Here is a 21698-nt window from a genome sequence, read left to right on the forward strand (position 1 = left end):
ATTTTTCATAAAGGAAGCTTCATACCCACTGAACAACTCCCTATTCCCCCTTCCCCCGGCCCTGGTACCACCGCTCTACTCTGTCTCTATGAGTTTGACTATTTTAGATTCCTCGTGTAAAAGGATCATGCAGTATTTGTCCTTTTGTGAGGGGCCTATTTCACTTAGCATAATGCCCTTCAGGTAGACCAATGTGGTCGCATATGGCAGGATTTCCTTCTTTTTAGGCTGAATGTTATTCCATTCTAAGTATATGCCACATTTTATTTATCCATTCATCTGTTAGTGGACATTTATGTTGTCTCCACATCTTGGCTGTTATGAATGACGCTGCAATGAACATGGGAGTTCATATAGCTCCTCGAGATCTTAATTTCAATTCTTTTGGATATATAATCAGAAGTGGTATTCCTGGATCACATGATGATTCTACTTGTAATTCTTTGAGGAATTGCCATCCTACTTTCCACAGCAGCTGCACTGTTTTACTTTCCCACCAATAGTATACAAGGGTTCCAATTTCTCTACATCCTGCCACTTGTTATCTTTTGTTGTATATTTCTGTATAACAGCTATCCTAACTGGTGTGAGGTGGTATCTCATTGTGGTTTGATTTGCATTTCCCTGATAATTAGTGATGCTGAGCATCTTTTCATATACCTGCTGGCCATCTGTATGTCTTCTTTGGAGAAATATCTATTCAACTCCTTTGCCTGTTTTTTATTGGGTTACTTGGGGTTTTGCTACTGAGTTGTAGAAATTCCTTATATTTTTTGGATATTAATCACTTATCAGATGCATGGTTCAGTCTCTTCAAAAAATGGCACTGGGAAAACTGGATATCTATGAGCAGAAGAAGGAAATTGGATGCTTATCTTAATCTGTACACAAAAATCAACTCAAAGTGGATTAAAGATTTAAACCTAAGACTTTGAACAGTAAAACTCCTAACAGAAGACATAGGGGGAAAGCTTCCTGATATTGGGCTTGCTAATGATTTCTTGGATCTAACACTAAAAGCACAAGCAACAAAAGCATATAAGATACCTGGCTCTCACCATTCGGCCTTAGTGGTAGTAACTTCCTCACCAGGCCAATTCTGCGTTAGGAACTTGGGGATGCTTCTCTTGCCTTTTCAAAGTTTCCATGAGCTCTCTAGAATTCTTTCTGTTTGAAATAGAGTGGATTCTGTGAACACTGACTGTTACTCTGAGCAGCTACTTCATGGAGAGCAATTAACTAGACTTTGCGGAGGTATCAGGATTCTTTGGGTGCAAGCAGCAGGGATCTGAATTTACTCAAAGGCTCTGGGGTAGCTGACAGAGTGATGGAATGTCAGCTAAAGAACTAGGCTTGCAAAGGAAAGGATTTAGGGAATTTCTGAGTGTTCAGACAGTAAAAACTCAGGGCACCAACACTTGGATTATTACCTCTAAACTTATTTTTCTATACTTACATCATTCTGCTGAAAACTCGGTTTTGGAATATAGAATGCAACTAGCTTAGCTTTGATCTCATGTCCATTCCTTGAATAGAGGAGGGAAAGAAACCTTTATTGATATCTGTCCCAAGATTTCACCAAGATGGGATACTGGTGATTCCTCAAAAAGAAACGGGGATGCTTTATTGAAAGAAGAGGAAATGACCACTATGTGGCTAAAAACAAAATCAAAACAACAGCAACAAGCAAACAAACTAAAAAAGCCTCAAAGCAAAACAAAACTGAAAGCAGGAAAAACAAACCAAAACTACTACAGATCAAGGATAAGACTTTGTATTTGTTTCTGGAAAGTTTCAATTTTAGTAGAAAAGATTATACACTCAATCTTCGTTTATTATTCAATAATAAAAACACCAGTCATTAGATTCAGAGTCCACCCTAAATCAGTTATGACCTCAACTAACTCATCTGATTATATCTGTAAAGGTCCTGTTTCCCAGTAAGGTCACAGTCAAGTTCTGGGTACACATGAATTCTCAGAGGACACTATTCAAGTTACTACAATAACCTCAGACTTTAGAATAAGTTTAGACTTCCACCTCAGGTGAAAATCAGCCCTCCTTCCCCACATCTTTTTCTCATACAGATGCAATATAAATGTATGATTTTAAGGTGATCTAAAATTATCTTGCAATATGGATATGCATGTGATAATAAGAAAGTGTAGTATAACATTGGCATATCTTAATTCAGATATGAGAAAAGTATCTACTTTAGACATCTTTTCTCACACCCAATTCTTTGCTGTGCTGTACTCTGAATATATGTATCTGAAAACTTCTATGTGGGCACTGCATGGTTAAATAAAGAATATATTCTCTGTATTAGCTTATCGGTGACATTACTTTTCAGACTACATAGAAATTAAGTAAGCCTAGGGAGTGATTCTTCGTAGGCTCAGAAATTCTACCAAGCTTAGACAAATTAAGCTGTTTTCCACTGATTTACGTAAAGTGTAATTAACAAATTAATACATATGAAGATAATAGAAAGCACCAAGCAATAATGTAGTTTTGTTGTTTTTGAAAATTACTGAAAGTAATGGCAAAGCTAATCTGCTATAAATTTCTTTTAATTAAATAGTGTTTGGAATAACAATTTTTTTCTCAGTTCAATCTGTCTCATACCATTCTTACAAGTTTTTCATTTTTACATACTCAAGAGTTTCCTAATACTGCTTCGATTTTCTGTATTGAATCATATTTATTCATTATAGAGTAATTGGACTATGGAGACAGAATAATGTTTTTGTAGGACCTGTTGCTTTAAAACCAAAGCTATTTTCAAATGCTATATTTTTCATTTAAAATGTTAAACATTTCCATTGTATTAACCAGTCAGATACGTTTAGTGTGGTAAAAACTCATTGTTATAAGGCAAATCATAAAATGCCAGCAAACCTAGGCCACATACTTTATGACAGTGTTTATATGGAGAAGTATAAGCATATGTATTAATTTAGTATAATTTGTGTTAATACACATTAAGACTAGAGCATAAATATGAATACAATAATTAATCTATAGATAATAAAATGCTTTCTTAATTGTTTATTCAAATGTATCAAAAGACATGTGACAAAATAAGTCTTAGTGCACATTGTACATGTCACTTCCTGGGAGACTATGAGAACTTGAAAACCAAGACCTCTCAGGTGACACAACTTGTGAACTCCAATATTTAACAACTGCCATGTATTTAGCCACAGATGTACACTGCCTTCTTCTGTCTTACCCTGAGGCTCAGTTAGCCTTGGCCCTGTCAGGTGCGGGGGGGGGGGGTGCGGGGGGAGTGGTGTCTTAGCCAGATTAAATTGGACCTTCCTAGGATTTACAAAAACCATAAACAACTTTGGCTGGTCTCAGGTCTCCTGAGACTTCCAGGTCTGTCCCAGGATTGATCCAGCTCCCCCAGGGGCACTCCTCCTTCGGGGTTGACACCTGGGACCAGGGTAGCCTGCCTGCAACCACTCTGCAGGAGAGCGGCCCCCTCTGGCTCTCTCCAGAGGGCTGTCCTGCACTGTTTCCATCACACCCTGCTCCTGGAGCTGTGAACTCCATGGCCCACGGTGTCGTGCAGAACAGTCGCTTCAAACCCTACACACTGTCTTAAATGCCAGAGATTTTTTTCCCCCCCATACAGATAACTAAATCATCCTTCCTGGATAATAGTGGTTAGAGACTGAGATGGTAAGGTGACCATGCATAGAGTTAAATGGGCACCTGGAACATTAGCGAGAACATTTCTGATTAACTATATCTACCATGAAATGCCTCTGACTTTGACCTGCACCAATAAATTCTCGTTTCTTTATAGCAAATGGAATCCCTGCACAGGTTGCCGGGTTTGTCCTCAACCGCTCTGCTTCTTCCTTCAACTACAGAAAGGAATCTCTTTCTCTAGAAATGAGTCACAAAATTCCTCACTTACTTGAGGGTTAACAGTCACAGAAACAAGGGGAAAAAGAGAAAGCTATTTGTGTTCAATCTTGATTGCTCCTTCACCATCTCAGTATGAATTACAAAGATGCTCAGGCTCTGATCCTGGAAGATTTACAATTCAAAGCAAAGGAAAATCATCTTCCTTTCCCTGTTTAAACGCACAAACAAAAAACAGTTCTAAACTACTCTCCCAGTGTTTTAATAAACAAGTAATTAAACATAAACATCAAATATTTCATCTACCATTTCTTGGATTACCTTCTATGCCCTTGATTTTCTTTCACATTTTCCATCTCTTTCTCTGTCGCTTCCTCTCTTGTCTTCTACTCTGGGTGATCCGCTCAACTTTTTCTTTTTACCTTTTTCCTGATTTGTTTTTGCAATTTGTGTTTTAAGTTTTCATCAACTCATTCTTATTCTCTGATTCTTTTCCTTAGCAGCCTGTTCTTGTTATATGGGTACTATATATTCTTTAATCTCTATAAAACAGTAATTATGTTTTTTTAAAAACATGTTATATTTTCTTCCCTAAATTATACATTTTTCCAGTGTCTGTTGTTTTGATTTACTCTCGTTCTTTCTCTTTTATGCTGCCAGTTGTCCTCAAGTGATTGTTTATGCATGGTTTTGCCTTCATGCACCTGAATGAAGGAGCAGATGACCAATCTTACATCACCGTCACTAGGTTTCTGTATCTGACTTGTGCTTTTCTTTTAAACAGAGAAATGACTGCTAATTCTGGGTGTGTGGGGACCAACAGACTTCACCTGGGGTGCATGGATGCCTTCCCCGCTAGCCACTGTTAATACGAGGAAGGCCCTGACCCAAAATGGTAGCTCCCACACCAGCCTCCCTGGGAGACCACCTGATGTCTTTAGAAAGCAGTAGCCTCCAAAAGGGGCCGATTTCACTTCAGAGAACACAGGTTGTTCTGCTGAGGTAACTGGAGAAAACAGGCACACCCTCCAAGCAGACAGTCTCACTGATTGCTAGTTTCCAGCAAAATGCCTCTTTTAATACCCAATCTTCACAGAACATTTGTATCTCTCAATACAACCATTTTTGGCCAACATTTTACAGAAAAAAAATATATTTAAGTCCTCCTAACTCAATACATTTTAAACCAAATGATGGAAATGTCTTGAGATATATCTGAATATAATGGGTTAAATCTCAGAATCACACATAGAAGTTTTTTAAAAAGCTTTCAAGTGTCAACAAAGGTGTGTGTCCACTGTGAAGTTCAGAGCACACGTTACTGTTCTAAAAGCAGCTGTCTGTTAGTAACTACGTTTTTTCAGATATTTCAGCCTTTTACATTTTAAGAATATTACCTATAGGTAGTTAACTGTATTTTCGTCACATTTTAGGAAATTAATTGGGAGTTTGGAGTTGACACATTATAATTATTCTCAGTTAAACAAGGAGATTATGCTCATGATTAATATTTTCACGTGGAATGTCTAATTTTTCAGAAATGGATTCTAATGTTAATTGAAAGAGGCCTGTATTAGAATTTCTATTTGGAATTCTTTCTCATACTTTTTAAGAATTTCTATTTTATGTTTTCTACTGTAGATGATCTATCTGTAGAGCATACAAATAGGTAATTCAGAAAAATAAATAACAATATATCTGTGACCTAGACTGAGAAAGTGAATTTTCTAAAAGTTGTGTGATAGAAATGGGTGGTAGATTATTATGCCTGAGGGTATCTTTCTGATCCCAACCTGGAGCCAACAGCACTACGGTAGAAGCAGGCTGAGAGGTGAGTGTGGGTGATACGGGCCACTGCAGACACTCTGTAGTTAAGGTGTCAGTCCATTGTCACGGTTTCTGCCCCTTCTCCCAATCCTGCTCTAACCTGCCAACTTGGGGAAACTCTGCTGTGAAAAATTGCTTTTGCTCCCTCTGCCCCATCTCTATGGTTCTCTCCATTCTGACTTATGCCTCATTATAACTTTGACGAGATACTCAGTTTTCGATAGCTATTTCCATCCCACTCCCCTCCTTCGATCCTGAATTTTAGTGTGTTTATGAATTTATTATTCTCTGGGCTTCTTTAATGTCATTCTAGGTGTTTGGGGGACAGAGAAGAGATAGTCAGTTGTCTCAGTCCCCTCCTCAAGGCAGACATCCTTGACTCCGGAAAGTTCGGCGTGGACACAGCCTGTTTCAGAGACCATGAACCTGGAATGGCACCAGGAGTGCACATCCAAAGGGCCAGAAAGGCTCCTCCCCACAGCACTCTCTTCCTAATTTGGAGGCATCATTAATGTCAGAATTACGTTCACCAGAACTTTCCTTTAAGTTGAGGCAAAATTTCTACTCTGAGGATAGGCTGCTGAATTTACAAGTAGTAATTCTCTTATCCCAAATAATTTTTTTTTTTAAACAAAGTCAGCCCACTGCCAAGAGCAGTACATTTGTGGAAATAGGGGTGATCTGTAAATTCTATGCACATCCAATTTAGGAGTATCCTTCAACCTAAAGATTTCACCCCAATACTTCAGGAATCATCACAAGGAACCAGAGAGAAAAAACAAGGATGCCAGTGGAGCAGGCAGATCTGTGTCGGTTGCAGTGAAAAATAATCAGGAATCATGCCATTTTTGCCTCCCTCATCAGGATCCCAGAAGAAAGAGATGGTGCCCATTTTTAAACTAAAATCTACAGCTCAAAACCTCTTCCTGTAGCTGAATTCCCACCCCAGTGTTTATTTGTGTAGACACAACCTGAATGACCTGATTCATCTGTGATTCATTTCATTTGAACGACTGCATAATCATACTACAAGAATAGAGCCTTGAGGGGTTAAAAGGCGAGTGGAGAATGTGGGGGAGTCACAGCTAATTTCAATGTAAGACGGGCAATTAAATCAAGAATGACTTGGTCAGCAGAACTGCACGGAAAGACAAGTGACTTACAAATAGAATTTCAAGGTGGGGAAAGCTAAGGACAAAATCTCTCCTCCTGTAACTGCATTCTAGATGATAATTTGACAAAGGCACGAGGGTCCAAAAATTACAGAGGAGAAAATGTCTAAACTTTAGCGCAATGTCTAATTACAATAAGAGAATGCAATAAAATATTCCAGAATCCAAAAAAATACATGTAGAGAATAAAAATCAGGGAAAATTATTCCAGTTCTAATCAGATATTAATGAGACCACAGTAGAAATACCACCCTTGTTCAAGCAAAGGAAACTCAAAGAAATGAGAGAGGAAAACTTTGACCCGCCATATGATTCAAATAATTGGGGGATCTAGTCACATTAAAAATAAAGACCACAATTCTTTTTCATGGAGAGCATCAAATGAAGGTATGGTAGAACCTGTCAAAGCAGAAAATACAGACTGTGGGGTTAATGGACCATGTTTCAAACCATGGTTCTGGATTCATCACAACCCAAGAACATCACTTGGACACTGAAATAAATCTCTCTACATGAGATACAATGACTACAGAATCAGATTACATAGAGCACTGAAAATTGAAAGCAAGATATTCAAATGAGTGCTGGGGACTGTTTTTAGTTGCAAGGACAAAGCCAACAGTTGTAACAGGCTGTTCCTGTAATCTTGGATACATAATATGAACGTGCTCTGAAAAAAAAATAGTTGGAACACCACTGAAGGTCCATACTTGCTGATTAACAGGAAAAGAAAGTAAGTCTTGAAGGGTGATTTAGAGATGTTTGACATATGTTTTGTAACCTGATGAGCCCCAGATGTGATCAGACACAGGGTAAGCACCAGGCAGGGGTCAGAGTGAGCAGACTAATGGGAGAGGATCGGTATCCTGGGCAGACTGCACTGGGACTGGTGGGTTAGGCTGTTCTACAATACAAAGCAATCAACAGAGATGTTAATTTAACAAGACCCTCCCTTCACAATGTCTACATGTATTAAGTCATCATGTTGTACATTTTCAGTATCTTATAGTTTTATTTGCCAATTATGTCTCAATAAAGCTGGAAAAAGCCCTACAAAGCAATAATTGACTATTTAGTCCATCAGAATGGGAGGAACCAGAGAGAAATGCTAAAATGATTTAGGTATGTGAGCTGCAGACCCCATCTGGTCCAATACTGAGGCCACCTGAGCTTTGAGGACAGCCCAGAGAGCGACCATTCTCTTCCCGTCATGAAAAAGAGAATTGTTCGTTCCCCAAGAAGAGGACCTTCAACTCCCTGCTAGGCCTTGAGCAGATTCATTCAGTTCAGGAGGTCCAACCTGAACCTGCTTCTGAGTTCAGCTGTCTTTGACCACATCATCTTCTTCTGAGTTCACAGGCCCACCTTTCTCTAATGGAAAGTCTCAAGAGGAGCACAGTGCACACTCAAACCAATGCTTCTATTTCCTGTGTCAGAACCCTAAGAAAGCGACTCTGTCAATGCTACTCTGTAGGTGAGGGTCAAGGCATCTATAAATACACCATCCCTTAAGTGCAGAAATTCTGCTAGTGATGTAAACCATTTGCTGGGACATTTCAAAGAGCAGCTTGTCTGGAAGCAAGCTCCCTGTGAGATGGTGGCCAGGCTAAGGGACACACTGGCCACACTGAACTGAATACTCATTGAATCTATTTAAAAAAAAAAAAAAACAAAAACAAAAAAACAAAAAAAAACAGCTGCATTGCTTGGTCTGAATGTACCTAAAATCCATGGTCTATTTTTTTTTTTTTTTTAAGTATGTATTTGGGTAGTGCTGAGCCAAGAGTCACATCGCCTCACCTCTTCCACTAGGAAGGGAACTGGAGTTAATGCTTTCAGGACAGAAATAGCATCAATTCGAGTATCGCATGTCATACATTGATCCTTCAGAGCTTTGAAAAGAGAGCAGAATATTAGTCCCCTTGTTGCCCAAGGAGGATGTTAACCTGCACCCCCTGCAAGAGCGAGGACACCACGAAAGTCACCTTCCCCCGCTGGATGGGCCAGCTGCCAACTGTGACCGGGAACTTGGTTAGAGTAAAAGATTCTTTGTCAGGAATGTGGAAATTGTGACATTAGGGACTAGCCTGGGCGAGAGGAGAAAGCTTCAATGAAATTTGCAAGTTCATTTTGGTTTATATACCTGTCGGAGCTGAGACATTAAATGCAGAAGGCTTTTAATCTAGGTATTTGAAACACTACTTGATACCATGGACTAGTGTCACTCAACAGAGAGTACTTCAAGGACAGAGCTACCTCTGAACCAGAATAAGACCCCAGGAAGGCAGATTCAGCCCAGAGCATTTGGGACGGGGTGATTTTCTTTTGTTTCAACATCCACTTTTGACAGAACTGGCTTTTCTCTTCGCCCCTGCTGCAGAGCTAATGACTTCCTTCACGTCCACCTTGCTCCAGGCACCCCCCCCACACCGGCGAGTACAGCCAACCTGATACGCAGATATACCGCCAGCTTTATTTACACTTATTTTTGTCAATCATCTGCTATCCGGAGATGTAGAGGGAGACACCCTAAGTAATCAAACACAGGAATGGGTCAGGTAGGTTAACGTGGCCAAAAAACAACATGGAAGAAATAACCACAGAGTGGAGGCTGCGATTCAGTATTGGGGCAAGTCACGGGCAACACAAAGAGATTACAGCCAAACCCTCTCCTGTCTCAGACGGTGCAGTTTGTTCTCGAGATTTCTAAAGATGCGTTCAATGCCGGCACACATCTGAGAGAGCCACAACTGTGGCTAACACTGAAAATAAATAATCCAAATCAGTTTGGCCATATTAACTGTGAAATCCACTTTACTAGTGAGATGGAATTTGCTTCAGGCCATCTAGGTCAATAGCCTTGGAGAGGGAATTCCAAAGATGAAGGCCCTTCATAGAAAATGCTCAGCCTTCAGACCTGTGTAGTTCTAAATCAGAGGGCTTAGCACCTCCAAGCCCTCCAGCTGCTGTGAGGGCAAACCCGGGAAAGAGGTGGCCATTGGATATAACCTACCTCCCCTCTCTGCTGCCTCTCCTCAACCCCTGAAACAGAATGCTGTTGAGGTCTGCTACCTTGATTCCCCCTGAAAGCAAAGAGGCAACTCATGAGGTATGGGAGCCTGGAGGGAACAAAGGCAAGTGTGAACGTGTGTGAGCTCATCCTCTGGCATGATGAAAAGTAGGCACTCTTCAAAAGGTCTGCTCTGTGGCAGAGGGGCTCGTTACTGAGAGCAGAGCTCCACTGCCCACACAAAGGCGAGCGGGGAGGGTAGGGGCTCAGTGCAGTGAGAATGCAGACAATGTGGAACCAGAGCTCACTGCATCTTAAAATCCGTGGGCTACTAGCCGAGCCATTTAAAGATAATGGTGAGAGCAAAGAATGGACTTGCCTGGAAGATATGTTTTCCTGTTTACTGCCTGCAGGTAGCTTTTGGAAATTTTCCTTGAAAACATATTTTAATTCATATCAGTCAAAATGAAAAAGGGTCTGTAGTAGACAAAATAATGCCCCCTCCCGCCCCCAAAGATGTGTCTACATCCCATTTCCAGGAACCTGTGAATATGTTAGTTTCCATGGCAAAGGAGAATTAAGGATGTAGATGGAATTAAGGTCAACAATTAGCTATACTTAAAATCGAGAGATTATTCTGGATTATCCTTATGGTTGTATTATCTAATATAATCACAAGGGTCCTTATAAGTGGAAGAGGGAGGCAGAAGAGGTCACAGAGATGCAAGAAGAACTTGACCCAGTTCAAGTTCAAAGTTGCTGGATTTGAAGATGGAGGGAGAAGGCTACAAGCCAAGGACTGTGGGAGGCTTCTAGAAGCTGGTACAGGGAAGGAAGCAAATTTTCCCCTAGTGCCTCCAGAAGAGAGCCCAACCCTGTAGACACCTTGATTCTACTTCACTGAGACCCGTGATGAGCAGATGGAATATGATAAAGCTGTGTTGTTTCAAGCCACTCAGCTGGTGGTCGTTTACTGGCGCAGCAATAGGAAACTAATACAGAGCCCAATGGTCAGCTTGACAGGTAAACATGGAGTTTGTGCCTTATGCTTTGTCTGGGGTGACAATGGCCAGGAAATCAACAAACACTCACACTCAGAGAATAGAAAATGAACTTGTTGTTTCCATGGAAGGCATGCTACTCTTTCCACTTAGTTGGCTAGCTAGCATCCCAGTTTCACTGCCAACATTTTAGGTGGCAGCCTGCTGGGAATGACAACATTTAGCACTTATTATCCCAGAGGAACCAATTTCCAACAGAGTTGATCCCAACACTGCTAGGTTGATCCTAAAGGATGACCTGTTAAGCCATCAACCATACAGCTAAAAACTATTCGACTAAAGGATGGGACAGTCACCTTCACACTTCAAATATCACCTTGTGTCTTCTGAATACCTGAAGCCCAGATGTTGCACAATACTTCCCTTTGCACTTCCAGGGGGGAAAAGTGAAAGATTAAAAAAAAAAAAAAAAAAAAAAAGATGATCCTGCTTTACTTTGATATTTGGGATGAGATTAAGGAATGTACAATGGCTGTGCCACATTTCAGGTCACTGAAAAAAACAAACAAATAAAAATCAGTGTTACGGTTAGAAAAGAATTCCGAGACATGGAAAGCTGGGTTTCCAAATCACCAACACACTCACCTGAGAATTGAAAACTAAATTAACTTCAGGTGGGGAGATGAAAATCGGGAAATACACCTGAGACCAAATATACAACTTGACGCAGTTTTTCCTCTAAATTGATTGACTCTTCATCCAACATGTAAATTCAAAAAAATGTATGATTTGCTCCATCTCTGTGACAGCATATATAAATACAATACACTGTTGACAGTGTCTGGCACATAACCATTCATGAATTACAGCATCCTTTGATAGAACGACTCTAGCTACTAGAAAAGGCTGGAGAGAGAGAGAGAGACTTTCCTGGCCTAAGGTGGGGTTTGTTGAAGACAATAGTTTTTTTATTTGCACCCAAATGATTCTTAGCACCCAGCAGCCCCATTACATTTTCAACAAGGGGCTAGCGAGAACGGACTAGCGTTAACTGAACTCCAGGAATGAAGAGGAGCACGTGGGTGAGCCCTGGGGCGTGGTCTCCTGTGAATGAGCAAGCATATTTTCAACACAATTGGCTGCCTAATCGCGTGTTGCAAACTTGGCTGATGCATTTGGATGTGTAAGCAATTATGTTTCCGCTAAAAGCCTTGGTTGGTAATGCTTTTGTTCTCCACTTCCTACAACTTAACAGAGGGAAGAGATTGGTACAGGAGTGGTTTTCAATACATTTTGTTTTGCTTTTTGACTTTTCCTTTCAAAACATTTTTCAATTAAGCTGGCCAACTGATCCAAGGTTTATTATACCTCCAAACACCGCATAAAATAGATAAGGAGAAAACGGTGGATAATAAAAGTAGTTTTAGTAATAAAACATTTTCTGATGTGAAAAAGCCTGCATGTTTGCATTAAACCACATCATTTAAATGTGAGTAACCGTACTGAGTACCTCTCAGGACTAGCCACAGGGTTAGTACCGCGTATTGAGAATAAGACAAGGGTTCCCTGATTTCAAGAAACATCTCTTCAAGTGGACCTTTAACAGAAACTGGCTTAACGTCTAAGTCATCTGAAGTTTCAGGAGGTGAGATTCTTGATCTCCAAAAGAACGATAACCATAAACCACCGGTTCCGAATACTCTGCTTTCTAATAACCACTCTTAACCTGCCTCCACTGTGATTCTCACAGCCCATCTAACACACTATGGTGCTAATTAATTTCAAAAGTATTACCCATTGATTCACTGGGGGCCGAAAAAGAGTTGCCACAACCCATCTGGGAACTTAAGCAGACCACGAAGAAATAAACACATATAAAAAGAGCCACGTCTGTTACTGAAATATGGAATTCAGGTCTCTAAAAACACTCGTTCTTGCAATCACTTGCTACAGATACCGCAGGTACTGTTTCTGTGATCCAGGAACCTTTAGCCCCTCAGAGCTGCAGCTTCGAAGAGAACGTATCGTGCCCTCATTAAAGCGTCTCCACGCGCAAAGCCAAGCTCACCTCAGGTGTACGCAGTTGTGGGTAAATTCAAGCTCTACATTTGAAGCCCGGCTCTTCTGCTAATTCTGCAACATGAGTGATGTCACTGTAGTCCTTTCCAACTCTCAGTTTCCCCATCTGATAAAGTGGCGGAATTTCACACATCAGAGGGTTTACGAGTCAGGCCAGGCCTGGGACAGCCCTGGGCACAGGCTCCTAACGACGCGCGCCTGAGGCAGGAACCTCCCAGCATCTAGTACGAAACCCAACCAGCCTGACGCCCCTGAGTCAACTGAGGCAGCTCTCAGAAAGCTCGCGTTCACCGGCGGACTCACCTGCCCCGGGGCCCAGCGCAGAAGCGGCCGAAGGAGAGGGGTCCAGACGAAGGAGGCTTGTTTGCTGGTCGTGCGGCATCTGCGGAGGGGGCGGGGGGGGGGGGGGGGAGGAGGCAGGCGTCCAAGGCCCACGGCGACGCGCTCGCGGAGCCGCTGCCGGCGCCATCTTGGCGCGCTCCCTCCGCCTTGCTCCCGCAGGGGGCGTCACCTTTTAAACTTTTTTTTTTTTTTCAATTCTAGTCTTTATTGAGAGTTGAAATAAGCACTGACAGTAAGACTTTCAAAATCTGTTTGTAAACTCTGTCAAGGAGATTTTAAGTAGCTTTCCATGGCAGTGGAGGGTTAGTCATGAAAACAACTGTATTCTTAATCTGTCCGGTGTTCTGCATTGTTTTACTTCACTGTCTGCCTCATTGAGAACTGAGGAAATGATGTCACCTTGTGTGACTTTGCATGACCATCCTGGCGCTTTTTATCTATACATGACTTTTTGAAGTTTGGAGTAATCAATAGAGAAAATATCAGTATCATATTTCACATTCACTCTCTGCAACTGAACACATTCGATGAGCTTAGATTTTTATTTTTCAGGTATCAATTAGTGGTCATGAAAATCAACACCAGGTTCTTAACCTTTGCAGTCCTGGGAATCACCGTGATTTTTGGTGCACAGAAATCAACAGAGTGCTCATGCAGGCTTATCTCCATTTCCACTGCCAGATACTGCAACTGCTCCTCTTGGTGGGCCTTCTTACATCATATCCTTGCCTTTTAAGTCAGAGTAATGACACCGCCAAGTCTCCAGTAGAGGCATTTTAGATTGCATGGGAGACTGCCTGGGCTAAAACGCAGGATACACCAGGGGCTGACGGGTGACCCACCAGTGGCTGATGATCCAGGTGTGGGCATAGATTGTGAATTCAAAGAGCAATAATCCTCAACTCAAGAAATCATTCTTAGGGAAAGCAGAGGCAGGACTTCACCCCCCATGAACAGAGCAGCACAGTGGGAAAACCAAGGGCAAAGATAAAAACCACAAACAAGGGTAATGGCAGACGTCATACCATCAGAATGTGGAGCAGTTCCGGGGAACTTCGGCAACCAAGGCAGCCTCAGCCACCAGGAGGACAGTCTTCATAATGAGGTTCAGTCCTCTGGGGAACTGGTGCCATCCAAACCAGAGGATTCTGGAGGAAGATTTCCCTACTTGTCTCCTATACCAGATTTTGTGTCTCTGCCCGAGTGAGAAGTCTGATGGGGCACTGAGGCAGGCAGAGCTTTGGAGTGAACTGTTAATTGATCTGCCTCATGGCCCCTCGGGCTGCTGGTACACCAAGTGAGTTAACCACTGATTGCTCTCAGCTGTGTTCAGGGCCAGGCTTTCTCTTCTTTCCAGTCAGCTCCTCCACTAGGAATCTGTTCTAGATAATGTCTCCAGTCTCTAAAGGTGCTCCTCTAATAGGATGTTCAAGGTGAAGTTTTCATCAAGAGACTGATAAAAACATATTTTGGGGAGGCAACTACTGCCTCTTTCGGGGTGGGAGGTTACTGCCTTCTCAACCCAAGTGTCATAGAGGGGCTTCAGGGAGGCCACACCAAGAACTTTTAAATATGTTTCCTGGAATTGGGAGACCAGAAAGTGTGCTGCCTGACACTTGATAAATGTGACGCTCACTGGACTCAGGACTGACTTCCAGCCAGGAGAGCCAGGAGCTAGAGAAGTGCTAATTGCTTTGCCAGCAAAATTAGGGTGGACCTGCCAACCTTTGTTTGTTGCGGAAATAGAGATGAGAATGTTTCCAGAGATGGGATTTGGGCTACACAGGCAAGGAGCCAGCATGGAGTTTGGGGTCCTGCTTGACCATAGTGATCAGACGTCAGAAGGTGGAACAGCCAGGCTTGGTGGACAGATCAGAAAACAACCATGTAAGCACACTTCTGTTTGTTTCTTGAAAGGAACTACAGAAGGGAGGTCTCCCCACAAAAAGTCAACTTTAAACATCAGCTCAGTCCAAATTGAAGCCTCCACAGGAAGTGAGAACTGGAGACTCAACCCTTGCACCACCCCCCACCACTGCCAGCCACTCATCACCCCACCCTGCTGACTGGATAACGAGTGAGGAGGTGGGCAGAGCGACAAAGCCAAAGAGGGGAGCCATGGTCCCTGTCCCACAGCGTGGCTCCAGCCTGATGAAAATCTGAGCTAGAGGAGGGTAGAGGGTGTCACCCAAAGTCAAGGTCAGAGTTTGAACTAAGACATGAGACTTCTAAATTTCCTATCAGGGCATCCTGTGACATCCAGTGACAATACAAATGTTTATTACCCACAAGTGAGCTGATAAACTGTGGGACTTGCCCAGGTTCTAATCTGGTACAGACTACCCTGCTAAATAAGCCTAGAAAGGCAGTAAGAGACCAAAATGAATCACCTATAGATTATATTCTTTGAGTTATCCCTGTTCACCTTTCCTCTCACACACTTAGTCCCCCAAGTCAGAAATTTGGGAGCCATCCCAAACCCCTGCCTTTTTCTCATCTTCCACATTCACTCTGTCAATCAAAATGCATGGATTTGACTTAAAAAATACGTTTTAACCTATTCCCTCATTTTCATCTCAAACTTTGCCCTGGTTGAGGTCTTTATGCAATTCACCTGGACTCCTGCATGTTGCCTTAACTGGATCCGAGCCTTTGATCTCAGCCAATGTCCGCATTACATATGCTTTGAGTCTAGTGCCTGATATGCAGTAAAGTAAATGGTCAGTATATGTAAGCTATTATTCTAATTAGTTACTGTTATCCATCCGTCAAGATTTGGCTCAGCTGTCATCTGGAGGAAACCTAAACAAGGCCCACGCTGGCCTTTTCTACCAACCCACTCTGCATACCTCCACATCAGTTGTAATATCAGTGTATGTATCTTTGTCCCTCACAATTACCTCTACATCCTTCAAGGGCAAGGACTCTTCATTTTGTAACACTGGCTCCTTGTTGATTATCTGTCACACAGTAGGTGCTCAGTGAAAGTTCCCTGGACTTAATTAAATCACCCATGTTAAGAATAAAGTTAAACAATAGAGTCATATTATAAATTTATTTTTCAAATGCCTTATCCCACATTTGCGGTTCCCAACATTCAATGATCTATGCAGGTAGACTAGAAGCCATTTAGTAGAGTTTTCAAGAGCAACTTGGACACACTTTGCTGTCGCCCAATTGTTGTAAGTGCCAGATCTTACTGTTGTTATGGTCTTTGGATAAATGTCATTCAGATGTTAGTGACGAAGGGAAACTATACTTTCCTGTCCTCCGCCCTGGTAAGGTGGTGCAGTATAACGAAAGTAAGTCTTACATTAAATTCTGCCCCAAGTGCAAACCTTTCTTAGCAAACAGACCCAACAACATTCTCTAACCAGTTCCTGGGAAGTCAGGGGAGTTCCCACTCTCTGCCCTGTCAGCCACTCTGACAAGAGTAGGGCATCAGAGATGTTAGAGGCATGAGAGGTTAACCTCCTACCTGAACTGGGTAAGGGAATATTCTGGTAAGTAGTGAAACACAGAACCAAATGGACCTGGTGCCCACCTGAAGACGCAGACGCTCACTTACAAGCACAGAAGGGCCTGCACATTTTTTCCAGCCAATCATAAAGCTTTCATTCTCTCATTCCACTAATGAAAGAAATTCTTCAGGTCCATTTTGCTAACTAGCAAACCTTCTGGGTAGATTTAGATAACGATATTTCAAGTGTTTGCCAAAACCACCTCTGGCCAGTAGACTCCCGATTCCCTTCTTTTCAGTGTTAACTGGTCATCTTTGGAGTAAGGTAGCTGAATAAGGAACTTAAAATACTACCTGATACCGAGGATCTCGTATGAAATTAACTGACACGCACGTATGATAAGCCATATTATCTAGAGACTTTTAAAATAAATCACAGATAATATAACCGAAGTGTAGCAAGAAAAGTCTTAAAATATTCGCTTCGGTCTGCGGCTTGCTGTGACACTTTTCTTTCCCTCCACTCAACCAGGAACCCGCACCGCCTGAGGTATAGTGAGAACTGCTGCGGCAGCGATTCCAAAGAGAAGGTTAATGTTTTATACTGGCTTCCCAATTGGACTCTTTTTTGTTTGTTTGTTTGTTTAATTTTATCAACATTTATTTTAATGTCAAGGACCAGTAATAATAATATCCCGTAGCTAGCAAATTCCCACCATCGTTCCCTTTTGTTGAAACTAAAACTTGATACCATCTCGCAACTTCTAGGCAAAATTAATCCCTGGGGCTTCTTAATGAAGGAGATCAAGCCCCTTTTCTGTGATAGCTGAGGCGGGCTGGGGGGTGGGGCGGAGGGGACGGGCATCAGCATCAGAGCAGTTCTTTTGTATTCTGTAAACACAACGCAGGGCCCTGTGACCTTTGCCAGCCACATTTTCATCAAGTCTTTGTCCCTCTTTACCTACATTACCTCTTGTCTCCACTCTCTGGCACTAACAAAACAGCACGTATAGTGGCACCAAAAGGTAAAAATAATGGACCCTTTTTTTTTTAATGGCAGTAACGGGAATAATACCCAGGACCTCGTTGCACCCTATCACTGAGCTATACTCACCCAACACCCCAGTTGGACTCTGAGAACTGAAAGGGGAAGCCCAGCTAAGCACAGTAGGTATAGGTCAGAACAACCGGTCCATCATCCGTGGGAAGGAAGACGCGGTAGTGCTGCATTTTCTTCACCCGAATTCCCATTTATATTCTTTTTTCTCCATATTTAGATCTTTGCTTAATTGGCTGGTAAATTTAGCACCCGTTTGTCAGGTGACAGGCAACCCAAGAGTTGGACATATTTAATGAGACCAAATCACAGAGAACGGAAAAGAAATGTAATAGAAAAGAACAAAACTGTCTCCATATTAGATCTGTTCCTTTGGCTTTAACCCTGTGCCCTATTTTCTCCTCTTAGTCTTGCTAGCTCTGCACTCAACAAGTTGCAGAATGGAGATCAACCTTTGTTTTGTTGGAGGTTTTGCAGGAGCACCATGAGCAGGCCCACATGGACAGCTGTAAGAACAAAGAATTCCTACACCAAGAAGTTTGCAACAATCAACCACACCCCTTCCACTTTTCTTGCATAAAAGGAGCCTGTATTCTGACTGAAGGAGGTTCTCCAAGACCTTAGTCTGCCATCCTCTCAGTCTGCCGGCTCTCCGAATAAAGTTGCTATTCCTTGCCCCAACACTTTGTCTACTGATTTATTGGCCTGTCGTGCGGCGAGCAGAACGAGTTTGGACTCGAGAACAGAAAAAGGAGAGCAATGGGAGAGAAAGTGAACAACTTATCAATATTGAAAAGTGAAATCCTATGCAAAGAATTTTCTGATGAATATACTTCAAAATGTTATCTGTTTCTTCACTCCCTTAACAGCAACAGCAACAATGATACTACTAATACTTAGTAATTCCTACGTATCAGACACTTGCGTAAAGTACTTACGGTCACTTTGTTCTCTTTAGGAAGCACGCTCATTGAGGGTAGCTCTCTGTTGGGTTCCGCTTGCTCCCGTGCTCTCCGGGTCTTAGACTAAGGTCCGGATTGTCCTCGACACCAAGTAAATAGATGTTGTGCGAATGAGTGAATTGACTTATTAAGTCTTCCACCAAGAAGCCCAAGAAAGTAGTAGTACTCACCATCCTCACCCTGCAGTTCAGGAGCCTGAACTTCTGGACTACAAAGCCCTCCCTCCGGGCTCTGCAGATGGATTCAGAAACTACTCAGACCAGCCTGCAGCGACTCTTTCCTCCTGCTTTCTTTGTTTGCCCCACCTCTTTATCTAGTTCCTTCTCCGCCTACAGCTCTTTAGTGCAAGAGGCACAGCCACAGCTATGACCCACAGCTGTACGGCCAATTAGCGGGGAAGTTGCTTAGCAACCAAAATTGGTGATTCCAAGTCCTCTAGTCTCCTCGTGCCAAGCCAGCTGCCCCTAATCAGAACAAATAGCTCAGTATTTATTGAAGTTGGGTATTGATTAGCTTTTGAAAGCTGCCCACATTTGCTGGTTTTTTTTTTTTTTTAAACTTTTGAAAAAATAATTACTCGGGTCATCATTACTAAATTCAGACATCAGGTTTAAATTTTTAAGACAGTGAGTCAGATGAGGTTGAAGCTGAACGGGCCCTTCAAGGACACCCTGGTTTTCTAAACAGATGAGCAAACTATGACAAAAAGGGTGACGTAGTCTGTACAAGGCAACCCACTGAGTCAGTGAAAACTTCACAGGGAGAAGCCAAGTCTTCAGAGACCCAGTCCAGTGCCTTCCACAGTGGTTGAGGGGCTTTGTCTCAGATCAGCCTCCCGAATGGCATTATGGGAAAGTGGCACCTCTTCCGCACAGTCTCCTGAGGATAACAGCAAATTGCCTGTGAACACAAGGCGATCTACAAGTGATTGAGAATCGTATAACTAATCGAGTTTCATTGGTGACCTCTTCAGCTTTATAATCATGACATGATGAGTTGAAAAAACACATATCATGTCTGGTCATAGCGGGAACAGTTTAAACATTCCATTTTCATTTTCTTCTCTCTTTTCTGTTTACATCTGGTCTGCATGTGAATGTTCACTCTCCACATTTTGACCTCAATGATCTTCAAATATGAAGGGAAAGATGATCATTTTTGTTATGTGGACATTTTTATTTTCTACGGGAGCATCAAAACCTAAAGACCCATGAATTTAGGGCTAAGATCAACTTTGACTTTAGGAAACAGATTAGCTGGTATTTATTTCAGACTCTCCAGCAAACCTTCACAGCAGAGCGTGAAATCAACAAGATACATTAAGGGCTTAAGATTATGGTTTTGTTTTATTTCTGAAGAATGTATGTGTGTGCATGTTCACAAGTGTGCACATTGGCTTATGTAATACACCAGAGTCAACGTAGGGTGAAGAGTCCCCTGAAAATTGTGAACTCTTTGCTTCTCTTACTTCTTGTCTGTCTGTTCAGGTGTTACTTCAGGTGCTACATCATTGCTTTTGGCCTATGTGGATAGTGATGGAACGCAGAGAGCGAAGGGAATATGTCCAATGCTGGGTGAATCCACACTTTATTTTCTCAAGTTACACACATTCTCACCAGGTAATCTCATACTCTGGTGTTTAACGGGTTTTGTATGTGATTTAAAAACTGATTAATAGTGAAAAGACATAGCACTTAGTTTCTTCTCCTTCACTGGTGTTTAAATGTTAGACGTTCTGAATCTCATTTTGTAAAAGATTTAAAAAAAATAGAGTTGAATACTTAGCTTCCATTACTTCTTCCTGGGGAAATGGTTAGAATGTGACTTGCCATCTGTATTTCTAGTCTGTTTAGTTGGATTTTAAGGTGACTTTTTTTTTTAATTGTTAAAAATTCAAAAGAATTTAGTGATCAGCTTTTTACGAAGCAGCAGAATCCTTCATTGACCCAACACAATATATGGGGCAACACAGGGTTTTAAATTACAGTGTGACATGAGTTTGAATGTAGGTTTAAGTATAAAACGTTTGCAAATCAGTTTTACTTTTGTCTTCAGTTGTTAGTTTTCATCCCTAAATAGTCCTCCCTACACTCAAGCGCAGAGAGTTCGAGGACTGGGTTCACATCTTGCTAGGAAGCCCTTAATAAGCTAACAAAATACATTGGGCAGGGGCGATGTGGTATTCACTTACTTTCAACTGATCAATAGTGAAAACTGAAACCTAAGATTCAAAAAAGTTAATCTCATGTTCACATTTCTTTTAAAACAATTTTTTTTTATCATGCGGAAAGCTGTTTAGTCAAAGTACTCGTTCATTGGGACGACAGAAAACATTAAATTATGCATAAAGTAAAAATATACTCAACATATTCATTTTCCTTTTATTTCTGATTATGACAGATTTAGGAATATATACTGAAGTTCAAGAAAAAGGCAAACTTTACTTCTGCAGAGGCCTTTGCTTGCCTGTTTAGGGAAGTCTGGGTCTGATCCCAAAACATGCTAAGAAACATTCCCTTAGAAGGCTACTTAAACCCCACCCTGTACATTCTCTTAAACCATGGCGGGAGGCCACGGCTGCGACTGATACTTAGAGGCAAAAAAGAAGGGATAAAGTCATAAAGTTAAAAAGAGTAGATTTATCATGTCCACCCTCCTCCCCCGCTTAATGTTTAGAATTTATGATGTCAAATTCTATTAGAATAAAAAGATGAAACTGCAAGATTATGCAAGGAAACCAATCTGAACTTGAAGATAGTTTTTCATGGAATGTATCTGACAAGCAGCCCCCACTTTTATTGACTGAATCTGAGTATGGTTTGGTTTATGAATCCCCAATTCCTAAGGAAATGATTTAAACAAATTGTGGGACATATGTACACAAATTTATGACTTGGCTCTGGCAGGGA

General features: G+C 41.7%; 1 long non-coding RNA gene across 2 annotated transcripts in view; it reads right to left on the minus strand.

Annotated features, from left to right (window-relative positions):
• LOC135321740 (uncharacterized) overlaps positions 1–19020 on the minus strand; it is a 140505-nt gene extending 121485 nt beyond the window's left edge. Inside the window, exon 1 of one of the 2 annotated variants that reach the window (XR_010381773.1) lies at positions 18960–19020. This is a non-coding gene — a long non-coding RNA (uncharacterized LOC135321740). Of the gene's footprint in view, positions 1–18765; positions 18865–18959 lie in introns of those variants that run through there. The other variant, XR_010381774.1, reaches the window with a different exon arrangement.
• Between the last annotated feature and the right edge of the window lie 2678 nt (positions 19021–21698).

This window comes from Camelus dromedarius, chromosome 7 (genome assembly GCF_036321535.1).
Source record: "Camelus dromedarius isolate mCamDro1 chromosome 7, mCamDro1.pat, whole genome shotgun sequence".
Classification (NCBI taxonomy): Eukaryota; Metazoa; Chordata; class Mammalia; order Artiodactyla; family Camelidae; genus Camelus; species Camelus dromedarius.